Raw genomic sequence first — 21919 nt, 5'->3', positions numbered from 1 at the left:
TTCCAGTCCCGGGCTTTCGGACTGTGTGGGCAAGGGACTCGCCCCCTCTCATCGGCTGCGTGGCTGCTGCGCTCGGGGTGTCTGTGCCGCCCTGGAAAGACAGACGGCTCGTTTGGGTCTCCCAAGAATCCCGAGAGACAACCAAGACTGGTAATGCTGTCCCATAGGCTTGTTGTCTTCCCAAGCTGTGCACAGGGACCTAGGGGCCTGACATCGCTGGGGGGCAGACGCCGAGGCACGAGGAAATGGAGGGACTCCAGCCAGGGAGAGGTCAGATGGAAGACAGGGTCGTGGGCCGGCACGGGAGACCCAGGCTTTCTCCTTCGACACCCGCAAATGACCAGGGCACCCGGGTACACGCGGGTGCAGAGTGTCGTGGACTTTGAATGAGAGCTCATCCGACCGACACCAAGCCTCAGGTCTGCCCACCTCTGTCCGTCACCATTGTGCCCCCGCTCCAAGCCCTAGTACTTAACCCCAACCCTGCTCCCTCTCAGTACTCCCCCCGCCGGCAGCCGTGAGGATCTGTTGTTGTAAGTACAGAAGCCACCATCCGGCGCAGGACCTTTGGCATGGTGGTTAGAGCTAGGATCCAACTTGGCACTCAAGCAGGACTCCCGGTTCGAATCCCGGCTCCTCCACTTCCTGCTCCCTGCTCCCTGCTAATGCCCACCCTGGGAGGCAGCGGATGATGGCTCAGGTATACCCGGGTCTTTGACACCCATCGGGGAGACCTGGACTGAGAAACGGAAACTCTGAACTCATTCGTGTTCACTTCCCATTGCACCCCACAGTCTGCTTCCTGTTTGTAAGGCTTTGCCTATTCCGGCTGTTTCATGTCAATGGAACCTGGCTTCTTGCACTTGGCATCAGGTTTTCAAGTTCATCTGTGCTGTAGCAGTATCTGTATGTCGTACTTTCTTAAGGCTGAATAATATTCCGCTGTATGGAGAGCTCACATTTTGTCCACCCATTCCTGAGCTTATTGACCCTTGAGCTGCGTCCAGCCTTTTGGCAGTTGTAAATGGTGACTAGGAATATCTGTGGACGAGTGTTTGACCATCTGTTCTCAATCCTTTTGGGTATATACTGAGGAGTGGAATTGCTGGTAACTCTGTGTTTAACTTGTTGAGGAACTGCCAGACATTTTAAAAAATTATTATGTTATTTGTAAGGCAGAAAGAGGGAGAGAGAGAGAGAGAGAGAGAGAGAGAGAAGAGAAGAGAGATCTTCCATCTGTTTGTTCACTCCCAACAGGCTGCAATGGTTGGGGCTGGCCCAGGCCAAAGCCAGGAGCCTAGAGCTGCATCTGTGTCTCCCATGTGAATGCAGGGGTCCAAGCACTTGGGCCATCTTCGCAGGGAGCTGGATGGGACGTGGAGCTCCCCTATGGGATGCTGGCGCTGCAGGTGGCGGCTGAACCCTCTGTGCCACAGAGGCCCCACCCCCACCCCGCCCCAAGGACCCTTCCACTGTGCTCAGTAGATTCTAGGCGCTCGATAACCATTTGGTGGGTGGATGCAAGGACAATGATGAGGCCCTAGCATGGGTCCTACGTCCCTGTGAATTTCCCTCCTCCTTTTTCTCACTGTTCAGTGAGTTGGGAAGTAGAAAGCCTGGTGTGTTGGTCAAGAATTTGGAGACTGATGGGTGCTGGTTGCAGAGTTCATAGTCACTGGCCCCCGTCTTTAGAGCCCGGGTGAATCTGGCACGGGATTCATAGTCCTGCGAGGGGCCTGTGTGGGTTCGGCCCTGCTGTGTTGCTGCTGCCTTGGGAGCCCTGAACCACAAGTGCTTGGTGTAAACATGACCTCGGCACAACAGGACGATGCCTGTGTCTGCCAAGCCATTAATTTTTATGTAACAACAATGACCACAGCGAACTGCATTACCCCCGTGTCCTGAGCACGTCTTAAGGTCAGGTCCGTGGGACGGGGTAAGACAAGCCCCTTGTCGACTGGAACACAGTGCTGCGTTCGTTCTCTGTGTACGGCTCTGCTCCTGCACACAGCCCCCGAGGGCTGAAAACAGAGCACTAGAGAGTCCCAAAGCTACTTTCTGCTGAAGAACTCCAAATACTTCCAGCGACCTTTATCCTGTGAAATCATCAGTGGTGGGATATCAGCCGGGCCGTCTCCAGGACCGGGGAACAGAGGCCCAGAACCAAACCAGCCCCCCCCCCCCTTCTTCAGGGAGCAGCCAGCTCGCGCAGAGAGCCCCTCCCACCTGTCTCTCTAGCCCCTGCACTTTCCATTAACTGGATTAGAACACTTGATTGATTCACTCTGAGTGACAGGGGCGGGGCGGGGGGGGGGGTGAGCCCAACATGCCATTGGTGTGATATAAATATCTCTGGAAAAAGCTAAAAAACATTGTGTCATACATATTTTCTTAATACCGCAGTCAATCACACGTGTGTGTCTGAGTGCACAGTCCTCCCACCCAGGAGGGGGAGGTGGGGGAGCTGGAGAGAAACCGGGGCGAGCGAGGCGCGGGAGGCGAGACCTGGTTCCAGAATCCTCAGGTCCCGCATGGCAACTTCTGCCATTAGCCAGAGACACACCGGCTGGGGTTTTATTTATGGTCATTATTACTGGCGTCTTGCCCTCGGAGAACCTTCTGGAAGTCTGAGGACCTTGATGTTGGACTATTAATAGGCAGTGATGCGAGGGTGCTGGGGATCCCTATGAAAGCAGCCTGGTCTCAGGGGAACAAAGACTGGGGTGGTCACTTTCTCATCCAGTGTACTCTCTGGGCTCCCAGAAGGTTCTGGATCTCTTCCCCCATCATCAAAAAACCTTTTATCCCCACGATTCCTCTGTTAGGAGCTCAGCCTAAGGAAATAACAAAGGGTCCATAAGAAGATTGAGGTTGTAGAACGTTCGTCACAACATGTAGGTTACAGCGAAAGGTTAAAAATGACCTCTGTGTCCAACCAAGCATGGGTGATGGATGAGTCGATCGGGTAGTTCATCCTTTAGAACCCTGCTTAGATTTTAAAAGAAAAAAAAAAAAAAGACTGGAAGGAAATCAACTAAGATGGCTACAGAGTTTGGAGGTGGCATTGTGGGTGGTTCTTTTCTTTCCCAGAGAAAGTTCCTCTGGGGATGATCTACGCACAAGAACTGGAATTTGGTGTGACTTTAATCTGGCACGTTGTGACGTCCCTGGGACTCAGAAGCCACAGAGGGACCGGGAAGGGGCATCCAGGAGGTGGCCTCGTTGGAATGGAGAAGTCCCAGCACCAAGTGCTGGGAAGCCAGGGGGATGGGTGGGCCGTGCACAGACTGAGTGTTCTGGTGGGGGTGTGGGGGTGGGGGAGGTGAGCGGAAGCCAAGGAGAGAAGTGAACACCTGACATAATGGGCACCTGGGAGCCACCGTAGACCCCCTGAGCAAGAAAAGACATGGCCGGGCCCAGGTCAAGGCCAAGCAGTGAATGAGTGGGAGTGACCATGGTGGTCTCATTGCTCTTTTTACGGAAAGATCTGGTTTCAACAGACTTGGGGGTGAATGTTCCCAGAGCCATGGAATTCTAGATGTGCAAGAAGTCTGGAGATTGCTGTCACGTGGTGGGTGTAGCAGTCTTAGCCCACAGTGGCCAACTGTTCCACCGCAACGGGGTTGTCAAGCTGGTCTCAGTGCCCAGAGGGCCTTCTTCCCAGCTCCACCCAGGAGCAGCCTGGGATCCCAGCTCTGAGATGCTAAGCACACGCGCAGCCTTCTCCGACCACGGCCCACTCCCTGGAGTCCCACCTGAAGTCCCGGCTTTTTACTCATCTATCACTGAGCACCTATTAGGAGACAGACATACTAAGTGCTAGAGGAAGGCGTGCAGAGCAGAGGTGATAATGGCACACAGTAGGTGCTCAGTAAATTTGTGGACGGGAAGGCGGAAGGGAGGCAAACAGAGAAAGAGAGGAGAGCAGTTCTTGTGCTCAAATAATTCAAGATCAAGTGCAGGAAATAACCACAACCTTTCAAGGGTAGGGCAGGGCGGGGGTGGGGGAGCGAAAGGCTTTCTAGAGATGGGAACCCATTGCACAGAACCAAATGCAAAAAAGCTGGCTTCCAACTCCTTCCCTAAGAAGTATTTAATTCAGCCGGCACCGCGGCTCACTTGGCTAATCCTCCGCCTGTGGTGCCGACACACCGGGTTCTAGTCCCGGTTACCCCTCTTCCAGTCCAGCTCTCTGCTGTGGCCCGGGAGTGCAATGGAGAATGGCCCAAGTGCTTGGGCCCTGCACCCGCATGGGAGACCAGGAGGAAGCACCTGGCTACTGGCTTTGGATCGGTGCAGCGCCGGCCATAGTGGCCATTTGGGGGGTGAACCAACGGAAGGAAGACCTTTCTCTGTCTCTCTCTCTCTCTCTCTCTCACTATCTAACTCTGCCTTTCAAAAAAAAAAAAAAAAAAAGGATTTAATTCAGCTAACATTTGTGAAGCCCCTACAGTGGGCCAGGCTGGGGATTAAAATTCCCACTGTTGCCCTCCACATTAAATCCAAAACAGGCAGGAGAGCCCTGCGGAACGAGGGAGGAGAGGGACGGGTGTTGCTCATTTCCCGCATCCAGGCTCCGGGATGGGGCCTGCGGCTGGGCTCCCCAGGGGTAGGGCCAAGCCTGAGCCCTGTGAAATCAGACACCCACCAGCCCTGCCCTCTCCTCTTCCCTTTTCCGATTGTTCAGGCTTCTCAGGCCATTTCCACTTGGCCTCGCCAAGTGAATGTAAATCCAGAAACCTCTTCGCGATACATCGGGGCAGTTGGCAGGGCCTCTCCAAGGGGTGCACGGGGAAGGAAGGGGGAGGTGCCTAAGGAGAAAGTTACACGTGGTTCCTTTAATCACAGGGTGGAGGGAGAGAGGAGAAAGTTCAAACAGAGCCCCCGAAAGCCGGCTCTGAGCCTCAGTGTTTCAGCAACTGCTGTTGGCATCGCTGCCGTTTGTCTTGGCCCAAACCTGTCCCGAGAAACACAGAGAGGCTCATGCTCTTGGAATTCGCTCCCTGAACAATTCACTCAGTAACTCAGCTTTGGCAGACAATAAAAAAAAAAAAAAAAAAAAAAGGAGGGCTGGCATTGCGGCACAGCGGGTTAGGCCACCCCTGCTTGGGACCCTGGCATCTCATCTTGGAGTGCCTGGTTCGAGTCCCGGCTCCTCTGCTCCTGGTCCAGCTCCCAGCTAATGTACCCTGGGAGGTGGCAGTACTTGAGTACTGGGAGATCTGGATGGAGTTCCTGGCTCCTGGCCTTGGCCTGGTTCCCCCCTGGCTAATGTGGACATTTGGAGAGTGAACCAGCAGATGAAAGATCTCTCTCTCTCTCTTTCTCTCACTCTCTCTGTCATTCTGCCTTTCAAATTAATAAAAAATAAATATTTTTTTAAAAGGCAAAAGATGCCAGCAAGCCTCTGGCTAAGGGTGCACCTGCCTCCCCACACCACCCCCAGTTCTCTGGAGCATCACTCAGCCTGGGCCAGTGGGGAGGGGGTCAGAGAGGAAAACCTTGGGGTGAGTTCCCTCGGAGGCACTCTGCCAGCTGGGAGCAGCTTCCTGGAGAGGATCCACCGAGGAGAAGGAGAGGCAGCCACCTGAAAAGGTCTGACTCAGAAACTGTCTGTCACGCTCCAGCGGTTGACAGAGGAGCCCTAGATAAACAATGAAGTGCACGGTGCCATCCAATAGTCGCTTTCTCTCCAGCGCTGTGCACGCGCCAATGCTGCCCCAGCACATTCCGTTCTTTATCTCACGGGATCTGTGTGGCAAACCCACCGAAGCAAGACCCTCAGCCCCGTTACACAGGCGACAGAGCTGTGACCAGACCCAGGGGACAGAGCGCAATAGTGAGGTCGCCAAATGGGAGTCTCGGGGCCCCCTGGCTCAGCAGCCGTGCCCTCAGCCACACAAAGTCCTCCTGCCTTTGTGTCCCGATCTTGAGGGGTCACCATCAGAATCTGACATGGACCAAACGCACGCTGATGACGTGAGAAAGCCGAGCGGACGTCCCCTCAATCGTCAGAGAGCCAGTTTAGACGGCCACCCCTGCAGCTTCCGTCTCCACGCGGTTCCCGGGACTGCGGGCAGCCCTGGGTGCTGGTGAACAAAGCAGGCTGTGGGCAAGTGCCCCTTGACCAGTCAGAGTCCCTAAGCGCCCTCCTTGGGGGTGCGCGGATTCAGCTCGGGAAAGAGAATTGCGTTTGACTTTCACCAACCTCTAGCAGAGGCGGCATCTTCTTTTGCTGGGAGTGTAGGTGACAAACTGCTGTGCTGCTTGCGGCACCTGAGACCCTGGCGCCCATGCAAATCACAGAGACGTTTGCATCGACCCACAGGGGCCGTAGGTACAGCAGAGTGTCACGTGGACATTCCAGCTGTGGACAGACTGCACGAGACCCCGCAACTTCACTGATAAACAAGCCTGCCTGCTACTGTTGCACAAAGTTAGCTGATAATATTTTGATATTTGCTTTACACTGTAATTGATCTCCTTGATAATCCGATGGCTTTATTTCATGCGTGGGGCCTCATGGGGCTCAGCTGGTTAAGCCACCGCTTGCAGACACCAGCATCTCATATGGCTGCCAATTGGAGTCCCAGCTGTTCTGCTTCCAATCCAGCTCCCTGCCAAGGCGTCTGGAAAAGCAGCAGAAGATGGCCCAAGTACCTGGGCCCCTCCACCCACATGGGAGGCCTGGATGGGGCTGTAGACTCCTCATTTGGGCTGGCTCAGCCCCAACTGTTGCAGCCACTTGGGGAATGAACCAGCTGATCAACGATCTCTCTCTTCTCTCTCTCCCCCTCCTGCCACTCTGCCCTTCAATCAAATAAATAAATTGACTTTTAAAAGACTTATTTATTTATTTGAGAGGTGGAGTTACAGAGAGAGGAAGAAACAGAGAATAATGTCTTTCATCCATAGGTTCACTCCCCAAATGGCTGCAGCTCTGGAATTGAGCTGATCCGAAGCCAGGAGCCAGAAGCTTCTTCTGAGTCTCCCACACTGGTTTCTGGGGCCCAAGCACTTGGGGCATCTTCTACTGCTTTCCCGGGCTATAGCAGAGAGCTGGATTGGAAGTGGAGCAGTTGGGACGCGAACCGGCGCCCATATGGGATACCACCCCTGCAGGCAGAGCTCAGCCTACTATAGGCCACAGCACCTGATCTTGTTCTTTGTGTGTGTTTTTTTTTTAAAGATTGTATTTATTTATTTGAGAGGTAGAGTTACAGACAGTGAGAGGGAGAGACAGAGAGAAAGGTCTTCCTTCCCCTGGTTCACTCCCCAAATGGCCACGGAGCTGGGTTGATCTGAAGCCAGGAGCCAGGAGCTTCTTCCAGGTCTCCCACCCAGGGCTTCTTCCACGTACAGGAGCCCAAGCACTTGGGCCATCTTCTTCTGCTTTCCCAGGCCACAGCAGAGAGCTGGATCGGAAGTGGAGCAGCCGGGACTAGAACTGGTGCCCATATGGGATGCCAGTGCCACAGACAGAGGATTAACCTACTATGCCATCGCGACAGCCCCTGATCTTGTTTTTTTAAGTGAAAGAGTTAAGCCTTGGGAACTCTGACATCCATAGCACCCAAAACAGTGCCAGTGGTGAACCATGGCAGGTGGCCAATCAGTAGTACCGACTGAACCTGCTTGGCCGTCTCCGGGTGTGTCCGCAGCCACTTCCAGGCTGTGTGATCTCGGATGAGAGAGGATGACTTTTCCAGGCCTCAATTTCCTGCCCCTGACCACGGGCCTCACACAGCCTCTCTCTCTGGACAGTCGGCAGCACAATCAGCCCCAGTGTGTGTGTGTGTGTGTGTGTGTGTGCCCAAGGCCAGTTGGATCTGACACTGGACTTTTGCTTTCCTGGAGATCAGAGGCTGTTTTTCAGAGGATGGGGATGTGATTGTGGTTATTATTTTTATTTTTATCAAAAGTTAGATGGAAACGAAAAAGTGCCCACCGCAAGGGTTAGGGTCTGTGGCTGTGCAATACCCCGGCTGCCCTGGGGGCGTCTCATCCCACCCCCCTCCTCCCCACCCCAGAGTTCCTTCTTCTGTGTCCCAGGCTCAAGTTTCCAAACCTGCCTTCCTGGGACCCCGCCCTGGGGCCACCTGCCTGGCAATCGCGGCTGAGCCCTGTGGCGGGCGTCCGCCTGGGGAGGCCGCTGTCGCGCGCTTGCACCGGGGCGCGTGGAGGTACGGGACTGGCTGCAGGCCCGGGGCCCGGCTGTGCGGTGCGTGTCGCCGGCTGCGGCTTCGCTCTCGTGGGCTGCGTGCGGGCCGGTGGGCACCTGCAACAGCCGCTGGAGTTTCCCAGCCGACGGAAGGTACTGAAATCGCCGTCCCAGAAGCCCACAGTGTTTTTCTAAAAGTCCCGGATGCCAGGGCTCTCCCCATGCCAGAAATGGCCTGCAGGTATCCCAGCCCTTGCTTTCCCAGATACTCCCCAAAGCTGAGTGCACAGATCTTTATCTTTTCTTTTTTTAAAACATTTTTTAATTTTCATTTTATTTGAAAGGCAGAGAGAGACAGGTCTTCCATCTGCTGGTTCACTCCCCAAATGCCCACGAGAGCCAGGGCTGGGTCAGGCTGGAGCCAGGGTCTGGAAACTCAGTGTCTCCCACGTGCGTGACAGAGACCCAAGTGCCTGAGACATCCGTGCTGCCTCCCCCGGTGCGCATCAGCAGGAAGCCGGGCTCCAGAGCAGAGCTGGGACTGGAACCCCGGCGTCGTGGTATGGCACGAGGGAGGCCCTGGCAGCGCCTCGGCTCGGCAGCTACACCAAGCACCCACCCTGACCTTTCTCTTTTCAACTTGATTTCTCCGGGGGTCCCTGGACAGCCGTGTTCCCACTGGCTCGCAGCGTCACACCACGGAGCCAGAAGTTGCTGGCCTCACTCTACCAAGCAGGGTGAATTGTGGGCTGAGGAGTGCCTTCTGGCCATTCATTCTGCAACCCCTGAGTAGGGGTGCAATGCTGAACCCGAGAGCCGGTTCCCGCCTTCATGGAGCTCCCAGTGGTCAAGGGAGCCATGGAGAATAACGACACAAGCAAATAAAGATGTGGAACAGCTAGAGATTGTTACAAGTGCTAAGAAGCAGCAGATGGCTGGAGAAGAGTGGATATTCTTAGCTGAAGTCAAAGAAGATCTCTGAACAAATGACATTCAAGCTGAGAGCTGGAGGATGAGACCGAGCCAACCGTGGGAAGAGCCAAGGGCAGGAACACGCCAAGGCAGCAGGGGCAGCAAGTGCAAAGGCCCTGGGGTGGGGAAATCTTGGCAAGAGCTAAGAAGAGACAGAAGGTCATGGTTGCTGGAGTGCAGTGAACAAGAAAGACCGTGGCAAGAGGTGGGAGGGAGGGAGAGAGGAAGGAACACAGTCCCTGCTGCGCTCCAGAGACCACAGCAGTGTTTGATCTGGCCCAGGCGGGTCGGGGGAGGGGGAGACTGAAATTTCCATGACAGGTGCACCACCTGTGAGTTTGCCGAATGAATAAATGGTTTAGGAATGATCTCCCTCCAGGCGCCTGGGCACCCAAGTCCTGGGCAGTTAGAGCTCCCTGAGGACTCCCCTGGGCCCTGGCTCTGTGCTTCTGCCTGTGAATGAAGTCTAAAGACGGGATTCAGGAAGACGCAGGTGCAAGCCTCTCTCTCTGGACCCAAAACGTGTTCCTTCCCTCCAACAGGGCAGCAAAAGGGTTTTTGAAGGGCAGAGGCAGCTGCAGGTGGGGTTAGAAAGAACAGTGAATCCACTCGGTTGATAAGTAAGCGGATTTGCGGGCTTTGTTCTGACGGTGGTCCCGGTGGAGGCGTCCTGGTGACGGAGCTCAGCTGACGGCTGCGTCCTCTCTCCCCAGCTGGGAGCGAGGTCGGCCTTTCCGAGCCATCTACTCTCAGTAAGCTCCCGAAATTCCCATGCAAACTTTGCTGTTCGCTGGGCACAGGTAATCTACAACGCCAGCAGCTGGCCCTTGGCAGCCAGCACACGAACAGGTGATGGAAGATACATTCACTGTGGCTACAGCGTGCTGGGGACACACACAGGGTTGGTTTAGAGGGGTCCCCCAGAGTCGTGACTTCAGGGGTCCTGGCCCAGCTCCTCACTCCCCAGCTGCACGATGGGGGCCCACTCGTGTGGTTCCTCCGGGGCTCTGTTTTTGGCATGTGCAGGTAGCCGGAGCCGCGTCTGCATCCCAGGGCTGTCGAGAACTTTGGGATGAGGGTACCTAACGGGGCTAGGGCAGGTTTCTGGAATCCAGACGCGCTCAGACACAGCCTCATAACCACGTGTGTTTTGTGCATGTGTGTGTTGTGTGTGTTCACTTTCACAGACAAGTGCGTTTTTTTTTTTTTTTTCAAAAGAGAAGATTCGAAATCATCTCTCCAAAGAGATCCGCAATCCTCACACTTAAAAGATATCAGACACCTGGGAGTTAGAGCTGATATTGGCCCCATCGGTTGCTCTCTCTCCCTGAGCTCTGGTTCCACACTTGCTTGGGGGCATCGGCATTGACCCTGGCCTCCCAGCTCACTGTCGCCCAGCAGCGTTCCACCAGCCCAGGTCCCAGTGTGCCCCACTGTCCCAACAGGAGGCCCCCAAGGGCCTCCCTGCTTCACTGATGGCCAAGAGGTGACCCCATGAGCTCCATCAGTGTGTGCTGCCGGGAGCCAGCAGTGGGTGACTCCGCCCAGGTAATAAGATGCTCTTACCCAGCGACCCCGCCCCTGCAGGCTCCTCCCAAGCTCAAGCTGGGGATGGCTGGCACCGTGGCTGATGGGGAAGTTGTGTGTGTTTGTGGGGAGCAGAGATGTGAGCGCTCTTAGCTTCTTCCCACCCACGGAACCTGGATCCTGGGTGGTTGTTGAGGGTCTGTGTTCCACGCACGCCCAGCCAGCCTAACACGCAGCACACAACAGGCACTTAACAAAAGCAATAAACGAGTGATGGTCATTTCCAGCCCCCACGCCCAGCACACCCTCCAGGGATGGAAGGCAGGTCCACTCAGCTCTCATCTGGCCCTCTCCGAACTGGTTCCCCCGCCCCTTCCTGACAGGTGATAAAGTTAATGACACCTTGCGTGCAGGTTGCGCGTCTTTATTCTCAAGAACTCCAAACACTCGGCTATAATTATCTCTCCATCCTCATTTCTGAGTCACATTCAAAAGGAGCCGAGGGAAAGGGAACTCCGCCAACCCTCGCCCCCTCCCACCAAATCGATGTGATGTCAAGGAAATGGAGGTCTGGCCAGAATGGAACATTCTTGACCCAGATCTGCTGGTCGCAGGCAGGTGGCACGGAGAACAAGGGCCTGCCTTGATCTGTCCTGAGACCAATGAAATCCTTTTCTTTTTCTTTCTTTCTTTCTTTTTTTTTCTTTTTTTTTTTGGCCTGCAGGCACAGCCGATCTTTCTCATCAGCTAGCGTCTCATAACCCCGATTTTGAGGTCTGTGGAAAAATCCCCTTGCTTGAGAGGATCCCCCGGGGAAGAGGAGGTCTCCCACAGGGTGCCACCTGGGACCCCAGGGAGTTCACATGGAGGCCCCACAGCACCCCCCAGGGAGGGTGAGTCAGGGATCGGGGGCGGGGAGGGGGCTGGGTGCCCCATGGCAGGTTTTGACTCGCCCCTCTTCCTGGGGCTCCAGAACAAAGCCCAGGTGGTGCAAGACCGTGTCGGGGAAGAGGCAGGGCCTGGGGAAGGCACGCCGGCTGCTCCCGGCTCCAGGTAGCTGACTGGCTAAGGAGAGAGAGTCATGAGTTTCCAGGCCTTGGCTGCTTTGTTGAGAAGACGGGTTTACCATTAGCCACCCCATGTGTCAGCAGGTGACCCGGACCCCAAAGCAAAGTTACAGATAGGAAAGTGCTTTAAAAAGTCGCAAGACCTTCTGTGGCCATAACGCTGGGCTGTGAACTCGGCGGGCAGGCAGGGCGCCGCCTGCCCCCTGAGAGTTGGCGCTCAGCAGGCCCCTCGTCCCCCCTAAAAGAGTCCAGCAGAAGGTTGCGCCGGTGTTGTGGCGTAGCACGGTGAGCCGCCGCCTGGGACGCCAGCATCCCATGTGAGTGCAGGTTCGAGTCCTGGCTGTCCCACGTCCAGTCCAGCTTCCTGCTCCTGTTCCAGGGAAAGCAGAGGATGATGGTCCAAGTAGCTGGGCCCCTGGGCCCCATGTGGGAGACCCAGCGAAGTTCCTAGCTCCCAGCTTGGGCCTGACCCAGCCTCAGCTGTTAGGCCCATTTGGGGAGTGAAGCAGTGGATGGAAGATCTCTCTGCATATCTTCCTCTGTCACTCTGCCTCTCAAATGTTTACATATAATATATGTATATATAGAAATACGTATACATATACACACACATATAAAGTGATATGGAACCTGCGAACATTACCTTATTTGGAACAAGGCTCTCACGATGAGGGCTTCCACCTGGGAACCCGGTAGCACCAATGTGCAATCCCTGTGTCTTTATCCATTAGGCACGCAGAGAACAGCCACTCAGAGAGGAGGGGCCGGCCACGGGAAGATGGGGGCACAGACTGCAGGGAGGCAGCTACGGGACCAGAACGCCGATGCCCCCACGGCGGCAAAGGGGGCGTCTCCCCTACGGCCCTTGGAGGGAGCAGGGCTTCTGCTCCTCTTGATTCCAGACTTGTGGGCTCCAGATGCGAGATGAGAAATCCATGTGTGGAAGTCGGCGACAGCAGCCCAAGGAGATGGACCCACGCGGTGGCCAACACCCGCTCCGTCGGCAGCAGAGCTGGGCATCCTGACTCCCCGTCCAGGCCGCGTCTCGGCACTGCCCCCTCTGGCTTTTGTCTGGGAGGTCAGGCATTGGGGCTGCTCTCTCTGGTAGCACGGGAGGAGGACAGATGAGGCCTCTCGCAGACCAGCTGGGACCGGATCACACCGGTGTCCTGCAGGACAGGGATTAAGGGCAGCCCCGAGAGGCCAGCCTGCTTCCTTCCAGCCCCGGCTGCTTCCCCTGCCCCTGGCGCCTCCTGGGGCCGAGCAGACCTCTGCCTTGGAAGCTGCCCCAGGACGATTCCTGGAGACTGTGCACAGCCAAGCCGGCCTGGCTCCCATGCGGGACCTGATGCCGCAGCTGTGGCACCTGTGGGCTGCAGTGCCCAGGCTTTCAGAGGACAGCGGCCGGGACAGCAACTGCGCACGGTCAGTGTCTGCTCACTTCGGGGGAGGGGCGGAGCAGGCTTCAGCTGGGAGTCTTAGGAGAGAACCCTGCTTTCTAGAAGTTTCACCCAAGATCTGACTGCCTCTTGAATTGTTGGGGGTGCAAGTAGGGGCCTCCTTTGCTGAGCTCAATCGTGAGTTCTCTGCGGGGTGCGTATGTGTGCCTCCTAGTGACACGGGGGAGCAAGAGACACCTCTGTACTGTGGGGTAGTTGGGTCCAGGCTCTTGTCTGCTACGGAAGAAAGAAATGAAGGAAGACTGATTTACATGCAGAGTGTCAGTGCACAGGACAGAGGGCTGCACCCAACAGGGCCTGGGGCCGTCCCTTTATAGGAACTGGACGCCCAGGGGGTGGTCCCTGGTACAAAGCTTGATTGAATATGCAAATGAGGCATGGTTTGGGGAAGGGCTTGAGCACCGCGTATTTGCTTGCCCTGTTTTGGAAATCTTGGAAGTGTCACGGCATCAGGTGCATGATGGGAGTGGGAATGTCGACCCTGGCAATTTCATTATAGTGACCTTGTAATGAGCTAAAGGTCATTGCAGGGATGCAGCCAGTAGCCACGGTGGAGACTTCTAGCCAGCGCTGGTTCTGAGTGGTGAAGCTGCGGTTTCCCACCGCCTGGAGGAGGTTGATGTGGGCAGCGTGGGTGGGGCTGAGAGCAAGCAGGGCCCACAGAGGTGCTGATGGCCCCAGCTTGTCTTTGCTGCTCCCTGTCCACACCATGTGTACCCCAGGGGTTCTCAACCTGGGCACGACTGACATTTGCAGCTGGATAATTCTTGCTTGTGTGGGGCCATCTGGTGCATTCTGGCACTAAGCAGTGGCCTTGCCCCTCCCCGCCACTGGGTGCCAATAGCAACAGCATCCCCCACCCCAGTGTGATGACAGAGTGTCTCCAGACAGCGCCCAGGGTCTCTTGCCCCTCAGTTGAGACCCATTGGCCTACATCCCATGGCTTCCCTGTGCCCAGTCACCCCTGTGACATCTTGGGGGCCACTGTCCCATAATATGGCCACTGTCATTTCTCCACTATTGGAGAGGAAGAATAATTGTAACAATGATTTGTTGCAAGCTGATTTCACATCGATTGCCTCATTTAAATCCTTGTTAGCAACTTTATAAAATTATTCTTTTATAATGTGTTAATAGTCAGGAGGACTGTTTTACAGATGAGGAGACTGAGCCAGAGGAAGACAATGAACTTGGGCAAGGAACAGAGCCAGGATTCAAACCCAGGCTGCCTAAGGCTTTATTATTTATTACTCTGATATTCTGCCTTCCAAATAGACAGACAGTGAGAGACAGACACACAGAGGGACAGAGATCTCTCTCCTCTGCTTGTTCACTCTCCAGATGCCCATAAAAGCCGGCTTGGCCCAGGAGCCTAGAACTCCGCCCAGGGACACATGGGTGGGAGGGGCGCAAACACTTGGGCCATCTTCTGCTGCTTCCCAGATGCATTTGCAGGGAGCTGGGTTGGAAGTGCAGCAGCTGGGACTCCAACTGACCCTCAGATATGGGATGCTTGCACTGCAAATGGTGGCTTAGCCCACTGTGCCACAACCCTGGCCCCCAGGCCATCTAATTCTTAAGCACCAATTTATACAACGTCATTAATACATAATGTTTGGAATACGCTTTAGAATTTCAAAGTTTTTATTATTTATTTGAAAGGAAGAGAAAACAAGAAAAGAGACACACAGAGATCCCCCTCTGCTGGTTCACTCCCCAAATGTCCACAGTGGTCAGGACTAGGCCGGAGCTGAAGCCAGGAGTCAGGAACTCCATCTGGGTCTCCCATGTGAGTGGCAGGAACTCAACAACTTGAGCCATCGCTGCTGCCTCCCAGGGTCTGCATTAGCAGGAAGCTGGAATCGGAAGCCAGAGCAAGGAACCAAACTCGGGTATTCTCATGTAAGACCAGGCACCTTCACCACGGGGCCAAATGCCGCCTCCAAGAATTTCAAAGCTGTAAAATTCTCTTTCTCATCTACATGACTGGTCCTGAGCAGGCTGCTGCAGCAGATGACCGTGGACTGAGCAGCTTGGACAGCCAACGTGGATTTCTCTGCAGGCTGCAAGTGTGAGATCAGGGTGCTGGCAGGGTCGGGTTCTGGTGAGGGCGCGCTTCCTGGTTCGCAGGCACCTGTCCTCCGCACCCTCATCCAGCAGAGAGAAGGGGCTCCTCTCTTCCTGTTTGTATGAAGGACATGAATCCTGGCGTGGGGGCTCCACCCCCCTCAAATTACCTCCCAAAGGCCCCACCTCCAAACACCATCCCATTTTGGGGGATGCAAGCATTCGGTCCATAGCCACTGTAATTTATTAATAAGATATTACTATCATCCCCATTTCTCAGATGAGGCACTTGAACTCTGGTCTCCTTCCACAGACTTCCGGCTTGTCCTGCACCTGAGAGGAACTCCAGGGAGAGGGGCAGGAACTCCAGGGAGAGGGGCTGGAACTCCAGGGAGAGGGGCAGGAACTCCAGGGAGAGGGGCAGGAACTCCAGGGAGAGGGGCCGGAAGTGCAAATGTCCTTTCAGTTCTTCTCCTTGCCGCCTCTCGGGCCAAGGAAGGAGAAGCCAGAGGCTCCATTTTGCACGCCAACTCCCCTGGATGCCCACCGTGGGTTGCGGGTGCCTGCGTGCATTCTGTGTCTTTAATTCGAGGTGTTGTAAATGAGTTGATCTTCCTGAGCCAGCTGCTCCTTTGGAGGGCTGTGGGCACTGCTGGGAGGTGACGGCAGCTTTCGCCAATCAACCGCAGGTGCTTCCTGAACAGAAAATCCATCCCGTCCACCCCCAATTACGTCCAGTGTCCTTGTCTACACAGTTGCTGTCCTCACATACGCTTGTCCCACCTCCATCCTGCTTGTCCATCTCCATGACACTACCCTGGCCTGAGCCCCACTGACTCCCACCTGGACCACCTTGCGCATCCTGCTGCTCCCCCCTCCTCGACCACCCCAAGCTGCCCTGCAAACCCTCGGGATGCAGTCTTGTCCCTCCATCATCCCCTCGCTAGCGGGAGGACCCAACTCCTTTCTGGGGCCAGGTGCAGCTGGAGGCTGGAGCTCCACCGTCCTTGTCTGGGAGGGCAGATTATCAGAGGCTCAGGACTGCTGTGAGCTGGTGGGTGTCCCACGGATAACCTGCAACTGGCCAGAGCGGAGTATTGACAAACACTACCTGCTTCTCTCCATGGAGCTTTGGCTATTAAACCAGCACAGCACTGCCTGCGAGAGCAGCCAGTCTGACCCCAGCAAAGCCCCTGCCTGCATATCCTTTCTCTTCAGGGGCGCAGCCCACAGCACACCTATCTGTGGTGTGTTAGGGGTCCCCGTTCTTCACTGATAGCCCCACTGGACTGTACGGTCGGAGGAGCAGGGCTGTGTCTGTCTTTGCTTAGTGTTAGGTACCCAGTGCCTGCACATGGTAGGAGCATACATTATTTATTGCATTTTTGTAATTGTTGGTAAACAATTTAGAGTTTAGCCAGTTTAAGTCTACAGTTCAGTGGCATTAAGTACACTTGCGTATTGTGCAACTCCTGCCACGAACACGTTTCTGATGCACGTATGCTTGCTTTTTTTTGCTTACTTGGCCATACATAGTCATGTGAACACCTCAAGCATTACAATGAAGCAAAAATAAAAATCTCCCTTGCACCCTGACCCTAAGCCTCCTAGGTCCTTGCACCAGGAGAAATCACTATCACTCACCTCCTGGAGCGCCTTCCAGAGACATCATGCACATAAATGTCCACAATATAGGAGGTCCCTTTGTTCCTTGCATTTGCTAATACCTTTCAGAGCTCAGTTCCCGTGCCTGTATACGGGCTTCTTCCATGTGAGGCTGTGTGGTTTTCCAGTCTCCGGCAGCACCATAATTTAGCTATTCTTCTACAGCCCACTGCTAACGCTGCTCTCCATCCTCTTGTGACACGCAGGAAGGCCTACATAAGCTCTCTGAGTCAGCCCCATGCATGACATAAAACTGAGAGCAGGAATGGGCATTTGGCACAGTGGTTAAGGCTAAGGCCAAGGCACTGTGTGGGACTCTCACATCCCGTGTTGGAGTGTCGGGGTTCGAGTCCCGGGCTCTCCGTCCGATCCAGCTTCCTGCTCACAGGCACCCTGGGAAGCAGCAGGTGGTAAGTCAAGTACTTGGGTGCCTGCCAATCATGCGCATGACCTGGATGGAGTTTCAGGATCCTGGCTTTGGCCTGATCCAGCCCCAGATGTTTTGAGTATTTGGGGGATGAGTCAACAGATGGAAGATGTCTGTCTGTCTCTCTCTCTCTGCATTTCAAATAAGTTATTTTTAAAAACTAAGCACAGATAAAGTGAGCTAGGTAGAACCAAGACGTACCTGTTATACCCCCAGCATCTCTTGAGCGTCCAGTGTGTGGCTGAGGCTGTACGCGTGCTAAATGATTCGACTGGAGTGGCAATCCTGCGCAGGGGGTTAACAAGCTCAGAGCATTTCAGCGACTCAGCCAGGGTGACGCCCTCAGCACTTGGTGGAACCACAACTGGCACGTGGAACCCTAAGAGCGGAACTCTTGCTGCGTGGGGCCACTGCCTCCCCACGTGCCCAACCCCCAGCCTCACTGGGATTTGCACACGCAGTGGGCTCCGGCTAAAGGTGACTTGTGTGACAGCCAGTCGCCTCCCTCTCCGAGCCCTGCCTGGATTCACTATTCATTCAACAAAATGGGGATCTTCAAAAAGTTGATAGAAGACACCATGCATGAATTCCAAACAATGTTGTACCGCAAGAAACTTTCCTTGTCATTCCGTTTCCCCACCCACCCACCCACCCACACACACAGTCTCCTGATATCTCTGAGTACCTATTCCGTGCCTGGCACCACGCTGGGGTGAGAGATGAGGTCACCCAGCTCTCAGTGGTGACCCAACTGCCCCTCCCCCTCAAACAAGGTCCATGCCCTAGCACCCAGCACCTGTGGATGTGGTTTCTTTGGGATTTAGGATTTTTACACATGAATTAAAGGATTCCAAGGTGAAATCACCCTGGGGCCCTAACTCCAGTGACACATCCTCCTAGCAGAGAGGCAGAGGGATTCGAGATGTTCCCGCGAAGATGAAGGCGGAGGTGGGAGGGCAGCAGCCTCAAGCCAGGGGACACCCTGGAATCAGCCCGAGCTGGGAGGGGCCAGGAGAGGGAGCTCAGCACAGTCGACACCTGACTCTGGACTTCCGGCCTGCGGAACCGAGGGAGAAGAAACACCTGTGGTTCGAAGTCACCCTGTGTGTGCTCGCTGGCTGTGGCAGCCAGGGAGATGAACACAGCCTGTAAGAGGGTCATTCTTTACAATGTATTGATTAATCAATCGATTGATTGATTTGAAGTAAAGAGTGATAGAGAAAGAGAGGAGATCTCCCATCTGCAGGTTCACTCTCCCAATAACTGCAAGAGCCACGGCTGGGCCAGGGGCCAAAGCCAGGAGCCAAGAACTCTGTCCAGGTCTCCCACGTGGATGGCAGGGGCCCATCCTCCGGGGTCTCCTGGGGCGCATTAGCGGGAAGCTGGATCAGAAGCGGAGCAGCCGGAACTTGAACCTGCACTTGGATATGGGATGCCGGCATCCCAAACAGCGGCTTAGCCCACTGCACCACAGCACTGGCCCCAGAGAATCTTTTTTTTTTTTTTTTTTTTTTGAATGGAGAAAGTGTGGGTTGTGAGATGTCCCAGGTAGCACGAGTCAGAAATCACTGGAGCAGGCCATTTTGCACCTTGTCAGAGTGACACAGGCAGGTTCCTCAGGGAAGATGCTGAGCACACACAGTGGAATCCTCTACGCCCAGATTTCTCCAGCTGTACGAACAGGCAGCCGGCTCGCCACAGTCATTGCACTGAGACAGGCGGTCAGGCTGCTCCAGGCGCTGCCCCGGAAAGGGTGCCATCCTCGGGGGTCTTTTCATTAATGTCCAAAATCTCTGTCCCTCTGTCCTCACACCCACAGATAGGATGTGTGCTCTGTATGAGCCCCTGTGCTGGGCTTGGAAGTGGGGTACACACAGCCGCATCCTTGTGGGGCTCAGGATCTGCGGGGAGCCCTGCTGGGGTGGCTGGCGCAGCCACGCTGTGTGTTCAGAGGGTGGAAGACTTCTGCCCGTAGCACTTGGAAGTAGCTGCTGCCCTGAACCCTGGAACCCCTCCCCTGACCCCATGGATACCTGCACCCCCAGCAGCGAGAGGGGGAGCGGTGGCCTGGTTTAGTAGGGAGGGTGCGTCCAGGACCCTGCTTCTGTGTGGCAGCCGAGATCTGCTCTGACCACTCAGTGCCCCTTGTGGCCTGGAGTGACCCCTATTTTGAAGGTCATTGTGGATTGGACCTCGATGCTAAGAGAACAAAGGCTGGCCTTGAACCTGTGCAGCTCAGGCATCTCACGGCAGCTCATCATCTTGAAATGGAAAGAGAAGGGGCGGGCCAGCCTGCCCAAATCATTGCCTCGTGCCTTGAAACGAGCCACAAAGACATCGCCAGCCCTGCCCAGGATGCTTAGGCTCTGGCCTAAGACCAGCGCACAGAGTGGAAATTGCCAAAAGCCAAGACTAGACCAAGAACCGCACTGCATGTGCTCCAGAAGAGGCAGAGGCCGCCGCCGGGGGCCGGGGGCCGGGGGCCGGGGGCCAGGACCCTCGTTAAGTGGCTGCTGAGCCCATTCCTGGGAGAGCCTCCACACACTTCCCCAAATCAACTCCGGACTCGTCGCTAGCATGCAGAGCGTTTTGGGGGTGCAAGGGCTCCTAGCCCACGGTGGAGTCAGGAAACTGATTGTGGGTGCCCTGGGGTCTCTGCCCTCTGCTTCCTGAGCTTTCTCTGTGAGGCCAAGGGGCCAGACCTGAGAGCGGTTGTGGTCACCTCGTGTGAACTGGCCCAGCGTGGCGTGACAGCAAGCCCCTTCCACAGGGCCACCGGCATTGCATTCATGACACAGAAGGAAGATGCTGGTTCCTGGAACAAAGTTTCCCCATTGTTCCAGAAAGCAAAGATGGGGTGGGCCGTCGTGCACCGCGTCACCGCGGTTCATGCAGAGATTTCTGCAGACCCGCCGTGTGCAGAGCAGCAGGGGCTTCAGGCGGGGGTGGACCCACAAGTCAGTGCCTCCGGGCACTTAACAGTTAGCTGAGCACCTACTGTGTGCCAGACCCTTTATAAAAGTGCTGTTTGATAACCCCCCACCCCACTTCCTGAGGGCCTGTGTGAGGTTAAGGTCAAGGGTGCTGTTTTCAGTAAGGACAGCAGCAGCACAGGGTGATCTGCCCTTGCACTGTAGTTGAGCCTCCAGCAGCATCTAGGGCGCCCCCATCATCCAGATGAGAAAACTAGGCAGGGCCAGCGCTGTGGCGCAGCAGGTTAATGCCCTGGCCTGAAGCACCGGCATCCCATGTGGGCGTCGGTTCTAATTTCGGCTGCTTCTTTTCGATCCAGCTCTCTGCTATGGCCTGGGATAGTAGTGGAAGATGGCCCAACTCCTTGGGCCCCTGCACCCACGTGGGAGACCTGGAAGAAGCTCCTGGCTCTTGGCTTCAGATCGGCACAGCTCTGGCCATTGCAGCCATCTGGGGAGTGAACCAGCAGATGGAAAACCTCTCTCTCTGTCTCTACCTCTCTCTGTAACTCTTTCAAATAAATAAAATAAATCTTAAAAAAAAAAAAAAAAAAAACAAGGCAAGCAGAAAATTGCACTGAGGGGCTTGAGCTTGCCCTGATTCTAGAGAAGATGCTTGGAATTTAAGGAATTCCCAAAACACCCCAGTCCACAGTCATTCCTGGGCCCATTTCACAGATCAGAAACTGAGGCCCTGTGAGGTTTTGCTAAGCACCAGGGTGAGGCTCCAGCTCAGCTACAGTAATTAAAGGGCCACCAAGAACCCAATGATCGTGATAAATACAATGTAATGCAATATTTTATAAGTGTCTAATATATTTATAACCGAGCACAGTTTTAAAAAAAGATATTTGAAAGGCAGAGTTACAGAGAAGCAGAGAGAGAGAGAGAGAAAGAGAGAGAAAGATCTTCCATCCACTGGTTCACTCCCCAGATGGCCGCAATGGTCAGAGCTGGGCTGATCAGAAGCCAGGGGCAAGGAGCTTCTTCTGGGTCTCCCACGTGGATGCAGGGGCCCAAGGACTTGGGTCATCTTCTACTGCTTTCCCAGGCCATAACAGAGAGCTGGATCAGAAGTGGAGCAGCCGAGACTCCAAATGGCAGTATGGGATGCCGGCACTGCAGGCGGCGGCTTTACCATGCCACAGCACCGGCCCCACAATATTTTTTAAACTCAAAACTAATACAAAAAGAAAAAATCTGTGATGAATCAAACACCAACATTGTAAAGAAAGAATCTCACCTTGCACGGGCAGGAGTCACCTGACCTGCCTCACCCTAAGCCCTGTCTTGTCTTTAATTTTTTCATGATCGGTTATTGATTTTTTTTGGCCTCATTGTTTATTTCTGAACAATACTGTGTGGAAATATCATTATCTTGATTATAGAGATTTGGGGGCTTACCGTCACTGTGCCCTGGGGAGGCGCGCGCTGCACCCCGCCTCCTTGTCTGTAGCCCTGGTTTTGCAGCCTTGGGCGCGCGCTGCGGCTTTGCAGGGGTGGGAACCGGGGCCGGGCAGGGCCTCCTGGAGCGAGGGTAGGCGGAGGAGGGAGTTCCGAGGCTGGGAACGGCCGGAGCACGGGCGGGGGCGCCGGCGGTC

The 21919-nt window shown here is 55.0% G+C and overlaps 1 long non-coding RNA gene across 1 annotated transcript; it reads left to right on the top strand.

The window, feature by feature from the left end:
- The first annotated feature begins 10 nt into the window (after positions 1 to 10).
- On the top strand, positions 11 to 14316 carry LOC138847371 (uncharacterized). The gene is made up of 2 exons (XR_011385126.1): positions 11 to 150; positions 12459 to 14316. It is a non-coding gene; the product is annotated as an uncharacterized lncRNA (long non-coding RNA).
- Positions 14317 to 21919: the final 7603 nt, after the last annotated feature.

This window comes from Oryctolagus cuniculus, chromosome 21 (genome assembly GCF_964237555.1).
Source record: "Oryctolagus cuniculus chromosome 21, mOryCun1.1, whole genome shotgun sequence".
NCBI classification, from domain to species: Eukaryota; Metazoa; Chordata; class Mammalia; order Lagomorpha; family Leporidae; genus Oryctolagus; species Oryctolagus cuniculus.
This window is presented reverse-complemented; position numbering and strand designations above follow the sequence as displayed.